Genomic DNA, 18,655 nt, shown 5'->3' with positions numbered 1-18,655 from the left:
AGACAGACAGACAGACAGACAGGCAGACAGACAGACAGACATACATACAGACAGACAGACAGAGAGACAGGCAGGCAGACAGACAGACAGGCAGGCAGACAGGCAGACAGACAGGCAGGCAGGCGGGCAGGCAGGCAGGCAGGCAGGCAGGCAGGCAGGCAGGCAGGCAGGCAGGCAGGCAGGCAGGCAGGCAGGCAGGCAGGCAGGCAGGCAGGCAGGCAGACAGAGAGACAGGCAGGCAGACAGACAGACAGAGAGACAGGCAGGCAGACAGACAGACAGACAGACAGACAGACAGACAGACAGACAGACAGACAGACAGACAGACAGACAGACAGACAGACAGACAGACAGACAGACAGACAGACAGACAGACAGACAGACAGACAGACACCTCCTTGTTTGTTTTGTGTTGTGCTAAGCACAGATTTGAATATGTTGCTTCAGGCTTCCCAGTAGTTTGTCAGGTTATTAATAATGTATCTCAAATTCATTTAAGACAAAGTGACGGCTTGCTTTCTGCACAGATAGATGCTTATGGATACATATTTTTTATAAATACAGAGAAAATGCTGGTTCTGACCTTAAAATGCTATTCTCTTTAGCTTCCCTATAAAGCATGATTCAAAGCACTTATTTTGAAGTTCGGCTGCTAATAACTGCGAGTACTTCATCGAACGTAAACGTACACTTAGTACATTATTTTTCCTCAGATATACGCACGTATGTACAGATAAATGCATCCATACTGCTCTAAAAGCCTGCTCTGAATGAACTCACAAACTAACGTGAACACACTTCCTCTCAGCTTCCTGCATGTCCTCGTCTGTTCCAGATTTTACACCTTGGTGTTAATTTCTTCAGGTTTTTGACAAGCCTCCAAGCCAGCCAAGGCTTGTTCTTTGTGTTATTTTCTGAACTTCTCCCTATCTCTGCAGATTAGTCAGGGAGCGAATTACCTGCCTGCACAAAAAAAGCGCAGTCCTACACATTTTGCTGTGCTCGCTGTACAGATCTTCTTTTGAAGACAGGCTGTGTTATTTCCCCTAGCCCTGAAGCAACAGCGGGCATGCAAATCATCATAAAATTACATTTGAAAAACTGCACATGTACTCTGGTTGCTTTTATCAGCGTCTGCACAACCTGCATGCAAATCAGGCTAGGATCACACACTACAGCAAAGGCCTCCACGTAAAAGGATGGCTCATTGCTAATTGGGTCGCTATGTCTGAAGCAGGCGCGGCTAACGAGAATTCAAACGCGGGGGCATCCGTGCCTGTGAAGTGTCTCCGGCTTCCTGGTGTCATGCCCCGGAGCAGAAACACTCTATCGCCGCAGAAAGACGTTACACAATCATATCGTCACATAATGGCTGAAAATGTCGAATGATATTTGCATCTAAGTGATAATGAAATGATATATGTTTACTGAGGAACAGTTGATAGATGCACCAGGTGACACCTAGGCTTTGACTTGCATCTAGAGCCATTTACAAAAGGTTAAAAAACACATTTCCATGGTACAATATTCACAGACAGAAAACTTTTCCTACATGGTCTTTGAAAGTTTTTTTAAGTTGAACTTCTTTTACATATGGACTAAACACCTGGTTACAGATACAGTATGCAAATGTAAATTATGTTCTGAAAGTATAGCACAGTGGTGGCATTTTGGAATGTTTTCCTGATGTTTTTGCAGGTAACGTCCAACTGAAAGTTGAAGGTGATTTGGCAAGGACATTTTGTAGAATATTTGGTCAAAACCCAGACTTGAAGAAAACGTTTGAAGTTTGATTTATTTTGATGCCATGATAGCATGTGCTTCAGTGTTCTCCTGTGAGGGGGATATTTGGAACAATGATTTGGTGGGTGTAATATGTGAGTAAAAATATTGACTGCGATTTGAGGTCATCTATTCTACGTACAATTTACCGAGGCGAAAGGAACGTTTCTTCTGCGTGCCAATCACGGAGCTGACCTGTTCACTGTCTTGCTGTGGATAGGGTTGAGTCCAGTATTGGATTGTGTTGCATGTGTTGATGACCAGTGCTTTTATAATTTTAAGTTATGATTTAACTCTAACGGCCCGTCTACACTACAGGCATAAAAAAATCTTGATGCTGGGCGTGTCTGAAGCTTGGCGATTTTTTGCGAGCAACGCAACCAACAACCAATCACATGAATCTCCCGCCCCCGACATACAAAGCAATAGCAATGTTAAAACGAAGTAAACTGGATATAAAATCCCCAAACAGGCAAAAACCTACCAGTTTCACCCACTGTCTCTGCCACCTCCCTCCATGCCTGGTTCCTCCGGTCAGGGCCGTATCCAGGATTTCCTAAATACCGAGGTCCAAACATGCTAGGGGGGTTTGGGGGATACCCCCCGAGATTTTTGGGATTTTCATGATCTAGTTATGGTGCTTTTTAAGTCCTATGGGGGGTCACAAATTGGATAATATATCGATTTCAAACCATGTCAGTGGGCTGATAATGTCAGCATCAATTAATACATAATAAGAATCAGTTGATTGTTACTATTAATGATCTGGACATGCAGAAGAGGCTAAAATGATCACAAAACATTGTCAACATCAGTGGCGAGCCGTGACTTTTATACCTAGGCCCTCTGACCCCCACCCCTTCCCTCGAGTTATTACGTCACAGCGTATACTTCAGCGGAATATCAAAACAACGGCCCGGGGTGCAAAACGCATCAATGAAAGCGACACGCTACCACACAAAACAACACCTGTAAATAACCCTATTTGTGTTCTTTGAAATTGAAAAGGATATTGCATTGTGTTTGTTACTTTCGTTGCAGTTGTATGTCTTAAGTGTAATTTGGCATGCTTTTATTTTGAAGGCGAGTTAACGCTGTTGACAGGAAGTTGTTGTTGCTATGGAAACAAGAAACGTTTCACAGCGGGCGGAACTTGTCATAAAGTTCGTGATAATAACACCCACCCATTTAGCGGGAAGATATGATTGGTCAATTGTACTGTCATTTGACATTACTCTCTCGTTCAGTTACTATAGCGGGGCCCTCTGTGAATTCATAGCTGGACCGCCTGGACGTCCAACAGCTCCTCTCTTCACAGTAACTTGCAGAGACGAGCTTCTTTCATTTAACTCTTCACATTCCAACATAAACTGAATAGGCAGATTCGAAGGATTTATTTCTTTGGAAATGTCATTTTAATTACAATTAAATCAAGTTATTTTGGTAAAACTAATGAAAAATATAACTAAAAAAATATATTAAAAAATATATAATTTGTTTTAATGTTTTTAAATATTATTTTGTAGAATATCTTAGGCCCTCACAGAGGGCCCTGACGGCTCGCCACTGGTCAACATTCATTTTCCATGTCTCTCTCCTTTCCATAACCTACAGCCTCTCTTCCATCTTCTTGAGTCTCTCTCTGTCTTCTTCCTGTTCATTACTCTCTCTGTCCTCTACGCTTTCTCTTTGTTCAATCTCTCCCTCGTTGTTCACTTTTTGCTCCTCTTCACTTGTCGCTCCTGCCAGTGAATCAAAAGCAATTCAGTTCATTTCACTTGTTTGTTTGCATTCTTTTTTTTAATTTAAATCTGTTTTGTTTGATTCTCAAAAGAGAACAAAGATGTAAGCAAATTGTGTTTTATACAATTGTATGTTATTATGACATCATAACTGCAATAGATGTATGTTTTAAAATTATGCCTATTGTAAATGAAGACTATTGTTATAGATAAATAGATAGATATGGGGTTGTTAAGCCTACATTATTTTTGTGTGACTATACCTGCAGTTCCTCCCTGACTTCCATCACTTTCACTCTCTCTATTTCTCTCTGCCTGTCCTGTCTCTTCCTTACCAAAGCTGAGCTTTGACTGACGTAGTCTTTTCATTATATCTGAGTCAGTGTAAAAAGAAAACAATACAATGTTATATCTTCAATGTTTTACTCAAATTGAAATAAAAGAAAAGCATTACAACGTTTGTTAAAAGGTAATCCTTCTGACATTGGATGAATGTAATTAACTTTAGCTCTCTAGCTAGTTTATTCACGCAATTTAAACCAAAGTATAGCCTATAGCTGCAATATAAGTTAGTGTGCATGTTGTCGGACGTCCACTGACTAACGTAGAGCGTTCACACAGGATCTGCTGGTCCTATGATGTCCTGATGAACAGAAACACAAGTAGCCCGCTGGACTCAGATCTCTAGATACCTCATCACTCTTCCGCTGCTCCGGTACAAGTCCGGGCTGCGGTGATTTGTTGATACATGTCGTCTTCTTCTGTTTGCTTTAATCGAGGCTACGTAGTTATGCAGCGCCCCCATGGTCAGTAAATGGAAGTACTACAAAGAACCCCGTTTAGTGTAATTATTTCACAAGTTTTGTTATACACAGCTCGGAAAATATTACCGAGGTCCGGACCTCGGTGACCTCAATGGTAGATACGGCCATGCCTCCGGTTTGTATCCCGGTAAATAGTTCTGGTCGTAAATAATCGGGTGATTTGTGTTATGGAAATCTAAAAACCCCAATACTGTAGAGTACAAGTCAGAGTGATCAAATCAAATAAAATGGTGAATCAGACAGAGTTCTCTTTCTGGTGATGTTTATTCGAGGCCTCAAACAAACATCAGATACAATAAAAATATAGACACAGGTCTCACAGAGTATAGGATAGTCTGCGCGAGTGTGCGCAGTTCAATATGGTAACAAAGCTTATATTGAGGAAAGGATGGGAAGGTCAGAAATCTGTCTTCACACGGTCACATTGTTATTAGACACATGTCCTTGAGCTGTAGATCTCAGGAAAGGCAAGTTCTCATGTGACTATGTGTGAGTCTTTCATAATAGCAGCTGTGGCCTTGAAGTAGAGTAACAAGAGGCAAACAGCACATCTAACCAAATGAAAAGCCTTTGGTTACTTTGAACATATAAGGAATATAATAAAAATGTCCACTACATTCTCCCCTTTTGATCATAATTGATCAATAAAAACAAATGACAGGATAGACTGATATAACACATTAATGAATACACTCCATCACTGGTTTAAGTAAACACATCACAAATATATCATAGAAAACTGGCTGTTTTTTGTGGAGGACAGACTCCAATATAATGTAAGCATAAGAGGAGAGTACACTCGATTCACATGATTATATTGATTATATTGTAGTGTCGGAATCAGACTCTTCTGATTCTAGCTGGTCTATCTCACTGTGGCGGAAAGGATTGTCTTGTAATGGAATAGCAGTATACTGAACGAAAGCTAAAGATACCAGGCTGGAAAAGCCTTTCTTCAGTATTGGGATAATCAAACAGGTACAACTGATTAATAGGCCGAAAATGATTATCAGGGGTGTAACTATCCTAGCCAGCCATGCTTGCCACCCCCCCGATGTAAGCCAGGCCCACCAGTCCCAGCCGCCTGCGTTGGATATGTCATCCGCTTTCATGTCGGCTAACAAGTTGTTAAGATGCAGCACGGTGTCAGTGATGTTCTTGGTGGCGTCGGGAATGTAAGTGCAACAGGAGTCACCGATCACATGACACAGCCCACCCTTTGAGGCGAACAAAAGGTCAAGAGCAAATTGGTGCTGCATGAGCATATTCCTAGAGGCTATTATGAATGGGCATGACCTGGAAGCCTTGCGTCGTCTCGTAAGTGAGGTTCTCTAGCCGAACGTGTAAGGTATCTATGTTATGGGCTTTTTACCTTGTGGTGTTCGTGGTGTTGGAACTCTGGGTAATGATGTGTCGTGTACATTAAGGACATGAGGACAGTGACTGCTGGATTCAAATCCACTAGAGTGCATGTACCTATCCAAACCCAGCATCACTGGGCCAGGCCAGTTGGAGGGAAATATGGTTAACATCAGGGAATGCTACGTTAGAAAGGATTCTTCCAGGGACACTGAATATGCAATACGAGATATTGTAAACACCGTAACTGCACTGTGCTATCTTCCCCATCCCTTAGAGTAATGTTACCAATCCCTGTCTTGAGGAGCCCCTCTGCCCATGTGGTTCGCCCTGCTTTCCCCATGTACCTCTTAGATACCTCGATTTCGGCTGACATGCTGTGTGCTGACCATGGATACATAAAATATAGGACTAGTCCTAACACAACTATCATGGCAAATTTGCAGAGGAACCATTTTATGATTGTTCAGGCTCTCCGGTAGTATTGCTCACGGTTGCGTCGTTTTCCCAGGCGAGCCGTCGTCACGAGGTGGGAATGCTCCATGGGGTGTGTGTGTGTATTCCTTCGGTCGATTTTGTGACACGGACAGTCAGACTCCGCACACCGGTAACACAAACGAGGAACCAGAGGGCATATGGAACCGCTCAGCTGGCACTCGCTCGTGATACCTTGTGTGTAGTGTGTTTTAGTGTATGTAGTGCAAGTGTGGTGCAAGTTGGTGATTAGGACACATCACTTGTTGTCATCTACATCTGTTGGTGACTAGGACACATCACTTGTTGTCATCTACTTTTGTTGGTGACTAGGACACGTCACTTGTTGTCTTCTGCTTCTACCGTTTCTCCTTTCCTGTGACTACGACCTTGCAGTGGCTGGCGTGGACCCACGTAGCTCTCTCTCGGCGACCTTGACCGCTGTCTGGTTGACCAGACGCAGGTAGGGGCCAACGATTGGATTTCCAGCTCTTTCTCCGGAAATCCTTGACCAGCACAAAGTCGCCGGGTTGGAGATGGTTAAGTGGACCAGTGGCAGTCGCTAAAGTGGATGACAGGTTAACATACAACATAGCAACATAGCATCCTCACACAAAGTTGTGGAGGGAAGAGGACATCCTGGAACCTTGAGTCCAATCTGTGGAGGAGCCCCAAAAAGGATTTAAAATGGCTGAGTTGGCTCCGTGTTCGTTCCCACATCCGCATGTACATCAGCACAATGGGCAGAGCTTGTGTCCATGACAGACCTGTGTCTGCACAGCATTTTGCTAGTTTGTTTTTGATTGTGCCGTTCCCTCTTTAGCAAAATGTGAACCGTTGTTCTAATTTAAGATGTTCTCTGATGGGCTAAACTCAATGAAATCCAGCATTAGGTGCTCAAATGAATTTTGCATAATGCAAATTAGGCATGCTTCACCCCCCTTGTGAACCACTCTTGATTTATAGCCTCTAACATCCCCCCTTTTGACACATTGTCCAACCCATGTGTCAAAAACAGCCCCAACAGCCCTCCACCGAGCCTTCTCAACTGGTGTAGCTAGCTGCTGAAGTGACGACATGTTGTCAGTGAAGGAGGAGACAGGGATTCTAACAAATGAGTGTAAGGTGCGTGAGGTGTGAGAGGAATCAGACTCTTCCTTTGCGGCTGAGTCAGCAGCTAAATTAGCAGACCCAATTTCTTAGGGAAACTGGGTCTGTACTAATTGCAGAAATTGTCTACACTTCCAAATAGCCACAAAATCGTGCACTACCCCAAAAGCATAGCGTGAGTCAGTGTAAATAGTCACGGTTTTGCCTTCTGCAAACGTGCAGGCTTCAGTTAGTGCGATGAGCTCTGCTGCTTGTGCTGAGACATGGGATTGGTCCGGAACGGAATACAGCAGAATCTGAAACAATAGAAAAACCCACCCGATTAGTGCCCCCTTGGTCGCGAGAGGCAGACCCATCAACACACAAAATGAGGTCAGCGTTGGTCAGAGGAACGTCTTTTAAGTCCGGTCTAGGTGTGCACACAGTCGTGTTCGTCACCTTCAGGCAAAGGTCAATAAGAGGGTTCTTACACCTTTTTTTTCCAAAATCAAATTCAAGCACTTTTCAAGCATCTTACAGCTGTTGTAAATTACATATTTATATGCACATACTCAAATGAGTATTTCCCTACCTCACATTAACTCAGATGTTCTTTATGCTATAAACAACCAAATGTGTGTTTCGTGATAGCATTCTACACGAGGATGAAAAATTAAAGAAAAGAAAACTAAGTTTAATATTTCAAAATGAGTGATCTGTACATCTCAAAACCCAATTCAAGCGACCTTTCACCTCCACTTAATTAAATGCACTGGTTGCAAGATAAAAAATGTGAGTTAATTGATTTTAGATAAACAGTTTAAGTTGCAACTTAATTTATTAGTTGTGTTGACGTAATAATGTTGGTAATTACATCAACTTAATTGTGTCATTTGAACTCTGATTTCTGCATTAATTGATTTCAAACTAAATTCAAGTTGAGGTATTGTAATTCAATTGGCTTGATAACTTAATTGTTCTACACCTTGAGTTAAGGATTTCAAGTCCACTCCCACTTAAGATGCCTGGACAAGTTCCCATAGTTAAGACAAATAGAAATATACAAAGGACATTTTAAGGTGAGTGTCATCTTTTGTCATTCAAATACAACTTGAAATTCAAACTCTCCTGATTGAAACATCATGTGTTGAAATAAACAACTGCAGTTCAAAAATAAAAAGTGAATTGCCTAATATTTTTGTTGTGGAATCAATTAATTTATTTCTTTAAAGGCAAAAACATGAATAAACTAAAAGGAAAACCCGATTGAATACAATATTATTTGGAGCAACTTAATTTACAAATGGCTGTCAACTTAAAAACATCTGTCCATGTTCAACATGTGGTAATTAAGTATACACAAATTAAGATTACATTTAAATCTTACGGTAAAACAAGTTGGAACGTTTGGAGTAATCAACTTAAAACTTGTTTTTATGCTACCAATTATTAAGTAAGTGGTAATTGAAAACACCTGATTGTAGAGGAAAAGTATTTTCCCCTAACTCAAATAACTTTGTTGCTTTAACAAAATTTCATTAGAAGTTGTCTTAACTCAATAACCATCGATGCAACCTATTGCCTTGATTTTCTTTAAAGGCCAAGCATTTGTTTTTAGAGTGTACGTAGACTGGGCCTCCCATATAACCTGGCTGAGCCGATATAAAAACAATCAGCCAAATAACTTTTCAAAACATCATTGATTACTATTTTTTTTTTTTGAGGTACTTTTAGGTTGGCAGTGAACATAAGTGCTAAGAGGTACATGGTGTACTTTTCCTTCACTACAAGTATTTAATACCTTTAGTTACTTCACAGATGTGGATGAATGATGTGAAATCTAATCAAGTGTTAAATCAGACTTTAGTTCCACCTGGAGTAAATCCACAAGCTACCCTGCAGTATACAAAGTCATTCAAACTAGCTGCACCTTTACCAGCTTTGAGAACACTTTCATGATCAATCATTATAAAACATCTCATATATATTATTCTGAAATGGACCAATCTGCACAATGAATACTTTTACTGTCGCTACTTTCACTATATTTTGATGAGAATACTTTTCTACTTTTACTTGAGGAACATTTTGAATGCAGGACTTTTACTGTACCACTCTGGTACTTTTACTTTTACTCAAGTACAAGATCTGAGTACTTAGTCTGAATTGTAGCTACAAAATCACGCAGCGCTGCATAAAAATAGCCTCACAATGGTAACAAGTGGAAAATAATATTTACAAATGTGTACAATGATTTGTAGGTAATTTTGACTACTCAAAACACCTGACTTATACAAAGGAAGACTGTGTTCATTCTACAATTACATGGGATTAAAGCAACATGTAGTTTTATTTGTATAATACTTCCATTTTGTATAAAAGACAGTTTGTTTTCATCTGTTTTCGAATAAACAAAGTATTGGCTTCAGAATATTAAACTTGTTTTGGCAAATTCCGATGATAAATACAACTTTGAAGCTTGTAACGGCATAATTACAAGCAGAGAACGGACTAATGTAACATCACAGCAAGCATAACAACAGCCGTGTGTTATGAACACATACGCAAGTATGACATCATCTGTCGCTTAGTGAGTAGACGGGCCGTTAGTCTGAGTTTTGATTAATTTGGCAGCACAAAAAACAAAAACGGGGACACTAAAAAGTGATGCACAGCTGGGACCTGAGTGCTTGTTGATGTCGGGTGTACTAGTGGGCCAACATATTATTTCTTCTGTTGAAGGTAGTCCTAAGGGAAGCAGTGTGTGAGGTGACATTTGATGTGCTATTTGAAGTTGGTGGTGATGTGTGAAGACTTTTTGTGTAGAGGAAGTCAAGGAAGATATTTATCTCAACAAATGCTCTTTTCAATGTGTTTTGTTTTAGTGTTACCATCTCTTGTGTTTTGCCTTGATAATCCACAATGTAATAAAGATGATATGACTTCCATCACAACAAATATCAGTAGCAGGGTCAGTGACAAATAAGGATTGGTATGATGTCCAAATCAAAAATATGCTTTAAACTTATTAAAACAACATGTTAGATGTTTGTATAAATGTATAGTTTGTATTTCTGTTGGTGTCATAGTGTTTTATATGACATTTCTACCATTTGTAATCAATTAAGGAATCACAGTCCCATTAAATTGTCAAATGGTGTAACCACAAAACATGACAAGTATTAAATAATTCACCCATAGAAGTTATGTAAGTATACTGATGAAAATAATTTATTTATTATGAATTATCATCTCAAAGTATATTTAAAATATGTTATTTCTAAACTTAGATAATATCGTTTTTTGTTGTACTGAGCAAGTCAGTATGCCGTAGACATTAATATTTTCTCTCTATTCTTGGGTCAGTTGGCTTAAATCATTTTAAATTTCATTTTTTCAGTGTAGAAGAGTGCTAGAATCATATTCATAGTAACTTTTTATAAGAAACATTGGTTACGCCAATTGAGATTTATCGGTTACACCAACTGACCATACTATCTATACAGAGAATGACAAGGAATTGACACATGAAATTGAATGAAAAATGATTTATTTATTTTCATAAATGTGAACTTTTTTTTTCCATAGCACAAAAATAATACTCTTAACAATGAAGAAACTGATTGACCTCTGATTTCAGTACAATTTACAATTTTTTTAGAGTCCAAAAAATTGCACTTCTGAAGGGAAATGAGCTCACCTCTATCTCATCGCCCACAACCTGAACGATTTGCCCCACAAAAGGCTTAACCTCATAATTCACAACAATGAATTTGCCTCTCTGATTCAGCCTGGGTGGTTCTGGGACTTCTGACACATTTCTGAAGTCTACTGTCGACGGATTGTAACATTTGCAAATGGCTGCTGGTCTCAAACAGAAGCATGAAATGTCTCTGTACAGAATTGTGGCTGGCTTTGTGGAGATGACTTGATGCAGCTTCATGGTGCCCTTTAAGCCCCTGTCACACTGTCCCGAAATTGACACCCGATGGACACACGATAAAGGAAATGTTCAAATTCGGCTCTGATCGTAACAACATCGGGCCATTCGTGAGGGCATCTAAGCCATCGTATGACCGCCGGTGGAGTTTCTCAGGCTCCGGCAGCAACTTCATGAGCGGCAACATCGTAAGGCACTCGTGAGGGCATCTTGTCGAATCGTGTCATCTTCGTGTTATCATCGGTGCCATCGGGCATTCGCCTTCACTCTGATGGGGGCGAATGCCCGATGGCACCGATGATAACAAGATGCCCTCACGATGGCCTTATGAAGGGCAAAATTGACACACAAATTCAACACGAAAGGTCAAGGTCCTTCTGCAATTTGTTGGCATGCCAAAGATTTTCCCACCGCTCACGAAGTTGCTGCCGGAGCCTGAGAAACTCCACCATCTGGTTGTTTTATTGCACAACAAAATCATGTAAACATATTAGGAAAAATAACCCAATTTGTGTTCTGTGAAACTGAAAAGGATATAATATATTATTTTGAAGGAGAGTTGACAGGAAGTTGTTGTTGCTATGGAAACAACATTACGGAGAAAACTTAATATTTTCTACATATAAAGACGGATAAAGTAAAGAACAAAGTCTGAAGATATCAGTACAGTATCATAGTACTGTAACATAATTGTTTTTGGTACTTTCATTGCAGTTGTATGTCTTAAATGTAATGTAAATGTTGCCTTCGTGTGTGGTTCGGGCCATCTTCGTGCGAAATTCACAATTCCATATTCGTGTGTCCATCAGGTGTCAATTTCGGGACAGTGTGACAGGGGCTTTACAGCTGGCACGACCTCTGGCACTTTTTCATCAAACTTTTCAATATCCTCCTCAGATATCCAGGAGAAGTTAACGGTAGACTTCTGTTTAATCAGGAAGTCATAAACATCCTCAGGGGGGTCTGCAAATATTTTCCTCTCTGCACTGCTGTATCGGCAAGACGCTTCACAGTTGCCCCAACTCCATCTGGTGCGCCTTTCCCGTGTGCTTTCTCACTGAAATTCCAAGTCACACTCTTGAAACCCAAGAGAAAAGGCATAGTACTCAAGAGGTAAAAGTTATTTCGGTTCCTGTACTGTGTTACAGGCCCATCACTTATAATGTGGAGGGAGGAAGGCGGCGTTTCACATTTTGTCATGGCATCTCTCACAACAGGTTCTAAATGTGCGCACACAGCACGTTCGTCATGGCGAAGACAGCCAGAGATGGTGGCATAGGTGTGAGTGGCATCACCTGTGTATACCACACAGGTGTGGATGGTGGCCTGTTTCCGGCTGCTACCAAAGTGAAACGCCTGGATCTCGCGATTTAGCTTGCAACCATAATTTTCGGAGAAATCAATATGAACACACAGTTCATCTCTAAGCAGAGAATGTTTTAATTCTCTTAGAGACCGGGTCTGGTGCAGCCAGTTAAACTGATGGCATGTAAAGGCATCTAGCTTCTTGTTCAGGAGACTGAGAAGGTCTGCCGTCCTACCACTCTTTTCAATCTTTTGCAGATGTTTTCTCCTCCACTGTAACAACAATCCTCTCCCACTGCTCCCATGTGATGATGCTATCATGTAGTGGGCCCTCAAACTCCACTTCATTGTAGCAACACTTAGTACATAAGCGGTACGTGCACTTCTGGTTGGTCGGGTCACAAACAATGGTTTCCAGAAGTTCCGAAATGCTGTTAGTCAACAGAATGCCTTTCTGACAGAGTCTGTCAACAATCATTTTAAAGTTGTCATGGTCAAAGCAGCTACAGGTGTTTCGGTCGGACTCTTTCGCTTGAGTAACATAAAAAGGGCAGTATCTGAGGAACTGTCGATAGGAGACTGCATGGTGTTTCAGGGCGGTTGTATTGTAGTCAGCGTTTCCGCCAGGGGGGCGTCTTGCCGTCATTTGACGCCCTTATTCAGCTCGGGACGCCCTGAACTCGGGCCGAGGGCGTCCACAAATATTAATAATTCGAGAGAAGATCGAGAGTTTTTATCGCTTGAAATAACGAAAAGGAAAAAGGACAAGGACATCCCTCTGTTGGAGGGGCAAAGGTCTGGTGGGATTATTTTCGGAGTATTGAAGATCGTTTCCCCGACATCGAAGGTGCCTGCCACAGGACAACAACACGGAACGTGCGCGATTTAGACGCGATGAGCGGGGGGGGGGGTTTAGTGGAGCACGCGCGTGAACTGCGAGCGCCGGAGTCTCGCAGCGGCGAAACTGAGGCTCCGTGGTAAACTGTGGTAACATGAAGAGACGTTTGGGAGCCGAAACAGCCGGCGCTTTAAGAGAGCCGAGCCAAATGATCCGGCTCACTAACGTAAAAAGACAGTATATCTATAAGGGAAGGCTCAAGTCAACCCATCTACATACTGCTTGCTTACGTGCATTATCCTATAGAAATGTGAAACTAAAAAAAGATTTGATTTCTAGATTTTAAAATGATTTTAGACTATATTTCAAGCTGCACATCCTATTATCATTTTAACAGTAACAACAATAATAATTTTGAAGTTATTCTTATGACTAGTATTATTATTATTAATAATACACATCCTATTATAATTTTAACAGTAACAACAATAATCATTTTGAAGTTATTCTTATGACTGGTATTATTATTATTATTATTATTAATAATACACATCCTATTATCATTTTAACAGTAACAACAATAATCATTTAAAAGTTATTCTTATTACTAGTATTATTCCTATTATTAATATTAATAATAATAATAATAATAATAAACATTACAAAAGAAGAACTATTGTCCATACATTGATCAAATTACTCTCATGAAGGAAGAGGTCAAATGGAGTAACCCGGTTACACCACTGGACATTTCAAATTGAAACCAAAATTTGCAGGCATTATTGTGGACGACTATGTAAACACTTGAGCTTGATTTAAATATTTAAAACTATTTTTCATATTAATTTGAATATTTTATGATCATCTATGTTTATTAACATTTTACTGAGGTCATACCATTTGACATGTATTCTAATCATACTTGACCTTGACCTGAAAATGCTTTATTTTGTCAAATTTTAGAGAGAGTTACTAACCTTGACTTGTGGCAGTTGGGGTCTTCAGGGGTCCTTCTGTTTGACATCACATTATGTCACATGATCTTCTGGCTCAACATTTTCAAAATGGCTCCAAAAAGAGTGGTTACACCCTGGTTCTTATTATACATCCATGGGTTGGGTTCATGGATGTATAATAAGAACTGGATACAGCGTGGGAGGCGGGGCCTCATTCATTCCTATGAGAGTTGCTCATTAGCGCATGATGATAAAATGGCCCAACTTTTGAGAGAGCGAAACGTCACAGATTACCCGGCATGCCTGAGAAGTACCCGTATGTGCGCTCATAGAGCATGCGCAACTTTAACCAAAATGCTCGTTCACATCAAGCACGTCAATTTGCGTACACGTAACAGCACCGTGCGTTCATGACAGCATGGTAATGATTTGTTATTATGATGGATTTGATATTAAAGAGGTGGCAGTTAGCAGCTAGCGGCTAGCTAGTCATTATGCTAATGTGACATCAATCGTTATGTACTTATATTACGCTGTAACAGGATCTAGTGATATCCAAGCAACAAAGCTTCATTTAGCATGAAAGAATGATTGCACTGTATATATATATATATTATAATAATAATTGTAGAGGAAACTTCTGTGTAGCAATGCTGTGGAGTCACCGACTCAGGGAGGAGACACAGGAAGAGTCGGAGCTTTGATGTCAAACACTGATGGTTTATTTTGAGTTACGGCCGGAGGATTCACATCACAAGTCCAAGAGCCAGAGGTTCTGACTTCACGGTAGAGTTGCCACGTCAATTCTGGAGAGCCTCTCTCTTGCCAGCCCATTTAACTGGTTCCACAGATGCGGCTTTCACACCAGCGCTTTTCCCTTTCTAGCTCCGAGCGGGAGCTTTTCTGGTTCAGCTCCGGTTTCCCTTTTCTGCTCCCGCTCTGTTCACACCGCCCAGCACCCGCTGCGTCATGACGTCACCGTTTACATCGCTGATTTGCTCCCCAACGGCATTACGGCGCTCACAACAACAACAACAACTGCGTCGGGTCGATGATCGTGTTGCTTTTAATCACACGAAGCCAGAATAAATTGAATAACGACTTCTCCAACCTTATACTTTGCTCCAGAGTGCCGTGGTTCATTGTTTATTAATGTGTTTCTGTGGCATTTACCGACCACTGCAGTGTTGGCTGCTCTTCCACGGGAGTTTATTCTCCTCCGTTAGCTCCCGGTTAGCTCACACTGCAGCGGCCGCTCTAAAGTATTCACTGTCCGACTCACACAAGCAGCTGATACATATCCCCAGTTCCCCTTAGCCTAAGTGAATGTGTGTCAGTCTGAATTGACGCTGTTTGGTATCACAACGCTGTTATGAAAGTTTCTCTGGTATAAAATGGGTGATGTTAGCATAGCAACTAAACTGACTACTTGCTATTGCTATCCTATTGTGGCATAAACCGTTTTCTACAGGCACATTTTACCGGAGAATTTTTATTATGATTCTACTTGTGATAGTCGGACACGACAACCTGTGCAGCCCATGTATTGATTCCATCCGATAGCTGCTATAATACAAAACAACACGTCTGCCTCTCTCCACAATGATCAATAACAGTGAACGGATGGTCAAAGTAAGGTACAAATAAACAGAATCACATGAAGCCTGGTTAGTGTTGCCTGACTTTATAAAGTGTGTTTATAAGCACTACTGCTTGTAGGCAGGCATGACAGTCGACCCATGTTCAGGGGAGGTGGGTTTAGTTTCCTGCACGCCTCGACGTAAGAGAGACGTAAGCGACGCCACCTCTTAGCTCCGAAGCTCTTGCCTCTAGACCGACAATTTTTTGGAGCTGGAAGTGAACCGGATTCCGGAGCTAAAAGCCGGCGCCGCTGCGGTGTGAACAGGAAAAACCGGCGCTTTTCAGGCTCCAGCTCCGAGCCGGAGCTGAAAAAGCGCTGGTGTGAAAGGGGCAAGAGAGTCATCAACATGTTTTGATAAGATAGCTTTAGATAGTTTGGGCACACTAAGTTACCAGCTTCCGCCACTTATGGCCTTGGATATGTCATGCCCTGGAGTCCTCAGACAACAAAGAAGGAAGTGTCCCAGTGTACCCACAATACAGACCATCTGTGACCCAGTATTGACCGGTCACAGAATGGGAACAATAACATTATTGGCTGAAGCAGCCTGTGTCCTTAAAGGAGGTAAACAGACGTCAAGGTTTGTCCTGTATGTCACATCTTGGCGTCTATGATAATTATTTCCCTAACAATAATAATAAGTAATATTAACTTTATTTAATACAACATTTACGGTACAAGATTTAATCATACAGCCCATGTAGTATGATAATGAATTATAGCAAACATGTGCAATATATCCATTATTACAGCTCCGTTGGCTGGCAGTAAGACGATATGGGTCCGTTCTTATTGTGCATCCATGGGTAAAGATAAACGCAACTCACATTGGTTTCTCAAACAGCATCTCTGTAAACTACGTGTATTCACTGAATTTCACTCTATGCCTTTAACGGCTCATTGTAGCTCCAATAGCTCCAGCCCCCACCCTCCCCGGGTGGCACGGTCCCGTGGGTTATATGCACGTTCATAATGCAGAGGGAAATAACTCTCAGAATAACGTTATTAGCACATTATTACAACTTGAGGAACGAATGTTTTTAATAAGGGCTATACAAGTGTCATACTGGGTAGTTTATTTAGTTTAAAAAAAATTATCCAACGATTTACAGACCACTCTTTCCCCATGTAAGTCAATGGGAAAAAGTGTTTCCGGGCCTGGCAACCAAACGGAAGTGTAGTACCGCCGTTTGGCCAGCACGAATATTTTCATCTGAGTCCGGCGCACTTCCTGGGGGCTTGGTTGGGTTACACCAGAGCTATATAGAGAGAAGAGTTACGACAACGGAAGTCCAAAAACGGTTATCGTCACGTGGTTCATGTAGACGAGGATCGTTCCCCGGAAGTTCATGGCGGGCAATGTGAATGCATTGATAACAGGAGATAGAACTACGATTTTTGGTAATATGTAGTGAATAAAGTTTTTGATTTGCCATATTTATACAACAAATCGATATGTGTATGTAGTTACATCAGTATTTGAAAAAGTTACATTTGCTAATATTTGAGGATTAAGATAAAATAAGAAGTACTTTATTGATACCAATTTGGGAAATGTTTGCTTTGCAGCAGCAAAAGACAAGGCATTGTACATAAGACAGTTAAAAGACTAGAATTAAACAATCGAAAATGTAAACATCTCAAATAGAAATAAAATAGCAGAAAATATACATAGTGTGAACAGCTATCTTACCTGTTAACATATACATGGTTAAAGAGCCTGTTGCTGTTGTTTATTGCTTTGAATTGTTTAAAACAAATATTATCTTCTTAAACTTGAATGGTAGTCAGGAGCATCACTTCCTAATGTTTGATATATTTAGAGGGAGGGAAGGAAGGTTTCAAAATTCAGATTAGATTAGTTTCTACAATTTCTTTAATTCATGGTGGTTTCAGTAATCCCCTGGTAATTGAGGACATAAGTAATCTAAATAAGTAATGTCTTCTTTATGACTTTCAGAAAGGACAGGAGACCGACAGGTGCCTATCAATGATTGTTAACTGACAGTAAATAAATGGAATTCAATAAACATTGAATAGCATGCATGCAGTTTGTCTGTGCCTTTTCCTCCGTGTTGTCCTGGCATATAGTCTCCCCCATGGTTTGCTGTGCTGCCTGGGGATGCTCCAATCGCTCAGAGAAAGGAGTACACATGTAAGGTTTCCCCACTGACACAGAGAGGAGGAAAGAATGGCTGGCTCAAGTCAGCAGGAGCAATTTAACTATCACAAAAGACAACAACAGCAACAACATATGTGAGGTAATCATATTTTTCACAAAACGAAGACCACACCATCAGGAAGCTTAACGTCTGTTTAATCAAAATAAGGAACAGGGAGAGGCTTGCAAAGCTCTGGGAGTTGAGACTCAGGTGCAGGGTCTCATTGCAGGTCTTCAGGCTCCATTGAATCCGTGGGGTTCTTGTGCTGAAAGAGGGAGACAGGAGAAAAGGTTAGATACATTTAGCAACCTATAGGATGGGAAATTGCTGACCTATTTTAAACGTACCTTGTGTTTTCACTCTCACTTAAAGAGCCTGTGACACGAGTTTCCCCCATCATCCAAACCCATCAATTTGAGTAAATATTGTCCCCTTGAAACCCGTTACTGAACTGATTTTGGATATTTGTACTTTGATAACCATTAATCTGCCCTTCAATGTTGACCATTTCCTGGATCTGCTCGGGGATTCTTCAAGTCCCG

The sequence above is a fragment of the Gymnodraco acuticeps genome, unplaced genomic scaffold, assembly GCF_902827175.1.
Source record: "Gymnodraco acuticeps unplaced genomic scaffold, fGymAcu1.1, whole genome shotgun sequence".
Classification (NCBI taxonomy): Eukaryota; Metazoa; Chordata; class Actinopteri; order Perciformes; family Bathydraconidae; genus Gymnodraco; species Gymnodraco acuticeps.
The sequence above is the reverse complement of the archived record's forward strand: the minus strand, read 5'-3'. Positions refer to the sequence as shown.